The sequence below is a fragment of the Protomyctophum bolini genome (assembly GCF_963924005.1).
Source record: "Protomyctophum bolini genome assembly, chromosome: 20".
NCBI classification, from domain to species: Eukaryota; Metazoa; Chordata; class Actinopteri; order Myctophiformes; family Myctophidae; genus Protomyctophum; species Protomyctophum bolini.
The window spans coordinates 32,207,895-32,210,864 of NC_137881.1; positions in this window are offsets into that span (position 1 = coordinate 32,207,895).

Sequence of the window (2,970 nt, forward strand, 5' to 3'; positions counted from 1 at the left end):
TATGCACTCTGCAACTTCAAACTATAACTTGGACTAAATGAGTTACTTGGCAACCGGAATCGTGGTTTTAACGCCATTTAAAAAGAAAAACTGCAATTACCAAACTGTCAGGCTGCAGTGTTTGACATAATGGATTCACTCTAAAGCTGCGAGCGCTATAATTAGAGACACATACAGTACTTCTTCTGAAAGGTGGACGTGGGTGGCATGACCAGGCGTCACAACTCTTAACAACGAGATACTACTCTTAAAAGCAGACCAAAATAAATAAATCTTGAGACTATTTTTGATGGCAGTCAATGTGTGTAGTTCGTCAACAGTAATACTAATAACACTTTCGTGGAAGCCTTTACGGTTTGCTTTAGCAGAGAAAAACACCATAACAATATAGCCATTTATAGCCAGGGTTCCATTTGGAAAAACCGAGCTTCGGCGTACACCAAATTTCCTGTTTTTTGAGAAATAAATGGATTGAAAAGTTTTGAAAATAAAATAGAGACACTAGTGATAATTTGGGTAACAGGTCCTATTCAATTGAATTGTGATAAATCATGACTCCCCCCCCTCCCCCCAGCAAATTGAACCCTGGCTAACATTAACCCTAACACAGTACAGTTTGTATACGGTACAAAAAAACAACACACGTTCGAGAACGAGTGTCCAAGAAGTAATTTCATCGTCCGTATATATTTACCACGACACTATAGTGGAGGGGACATATCTCTCTTTAGCTGCACTGTTTTTGAAGAATACAGGACCCATCGAATGAAGGAGGGACCAATTAATGGTCTTCAATGGCTAAGTATAGAATTTATGGGGAGCCTATAACTGCTCTAAGAAGGTTTACAAAGGTTTTCTTGAAGCAAACACAAAACTATACTTTGTCACACAACCATGCAGTTGTTGGATGGAAATTACTTATTTAATCAAGTGACAATGTCACACCGCGAGATATATATAAATTAGGCTTAACGACTGCTGGAATGCTCATTTATGTTCAGACATGCCTCAAAATGTACTCAAAAACATTTCAAAGATTCCCCCGGTCGGTTCTGGAATTGGCACGATGATGATGCGTGGAACGTATACCGTCTCAAAGACTTGAACGTTCTCCAACAGTGGTTTTCAACCCTTTTCACATCAAGATCTATTATTGGACCACCATTCGATGAGATTTAGCCTCTCAGACCCAAAACGTTTTTTTTTTTTTTTTTAGATTTTGTTTACAATTCCATGTTGTAGTGATATGGTATACCCATACCATGTTTTTCCTACATGCTCTAATTTTGTAGACAATAATTTGTGTTGAACAATAATTGAACTCTTGAGAGCGTAGTTAAACATCTATAAGGGTTCATTTTGGTTACCCACTCTAAATAATTTAACCGGGCACCACCTGGAAGCCCCTTCAAGGACCACTGGTTGATAACCACTATACATTGTCCCACATACTGTAGGAAGTGTGGTTTTTGTTTGTTTGTTTTTTTAATCTACAATTGAGAGACTTATATCAAGACCCACAATGCACCACTGCAGTCCATATGGGGTTTCCAGAAGGTTAGTGTGTATATACACTATACACACACTGTTCCCACAGCTGCGTTTCTCATACAGATCTGGTTTGATTGGCTCAGACAAATGGATTTTTGAAAAAGGAATTCAGAATCACACCAAAATACCGCCGCTGTTGCCGGGCAGAAACCTTGCATCTCCATTATGTAAACCTTTTTATTTATGTATTTGTAAATGTCGTAGGCTACATAGTCGTACTGAGAGTCTCTCATGTCGAGGTCCATTATTTAATTTGGCATTTGAGCCACTGACCATGATGAGATTTAGCCTCTCAGACCCCCAAACTTCAGAATATTGTTTTATCATTGGATAGGATTTTGTCCACGATTTCACACTGTATTGATGTACCACTAGGAGAGAGATAACAGGCAAGTCAAAACAACAATTATTCCATAATTATTCTCCATTGTGTATATGTCTTGTAAATTAAGTAATGCAGATGTTTGACAATAATCTAACTCTTGATATATGGTTTCATTTTACACTCGAGTTAAATAAGGGTCCATTTGGTTACCAAAATGTCCATCATTTAGCTGGAGACCACCTGAAACCCGTCAAGGACCACTTGGTGGTCCCTGGACCACTGGTTGCTGCTGCTGAGCCAATCAAAACAAAGCTATACCGTTACGAGGAAATTGACCGAAAAGCCAACCTTCTGGAAAAAAAAAAACCCCTGGGCTACCGTTGTGTACAAAGAGCCTCTTTAAAAACCCAGCCGAAATGTATGTATCTAATGGCTTGCTGGCTTTGTGTTCAAGTACTTAATTATGTGTTTAAAATGTGAGTGATTAAACATGTTGGGTTTATTACATTTTTTTCCTCCTTTGTTTTGGTAAGGCAGACTGTAAAAGTGAAGTGAAGTAACGTTTGAGGGGTTATAACCTATAGATGATGAAACATGACACTGTGTTTTCGCACACTAAAAACCAACTGTAAGCAAGTATGCATGTAACTATAGACAATAAACGGTGAACAAAATGCCCCTTTGCTCCTCTTTACTTGTCTCGTACGATTGTCCACGGGGATTCCTTATACCCAGTGTTTTTCAAGCCTTCTTCATATCAAGGCCCATTATTTACTCAGCATTTGAGCCATGGACCTATCCCATTTGATGAGATTTCGCCTTGCAGACCTGTTACGATGGAGAGGGCCACTATCACTCCAGAGGGCCACTATAGTTCCACCCTCCCTCCAGAGGGCCAATATAGTTCCACACTCACTCCAGAGGGCCACTATAGTTCCACCCTCACTCCAGAGGGCCACTATAGTTCCACCCTCACTCCAGAGGGCCACTATAGTTCCACACTCACTCCAGAGGGCCACTATAGTTCCACACTCACTCCAAAGGGCCACTATAGTTCCACACTCACTCCAGAGGGCCACTATAGTTCCACCCTC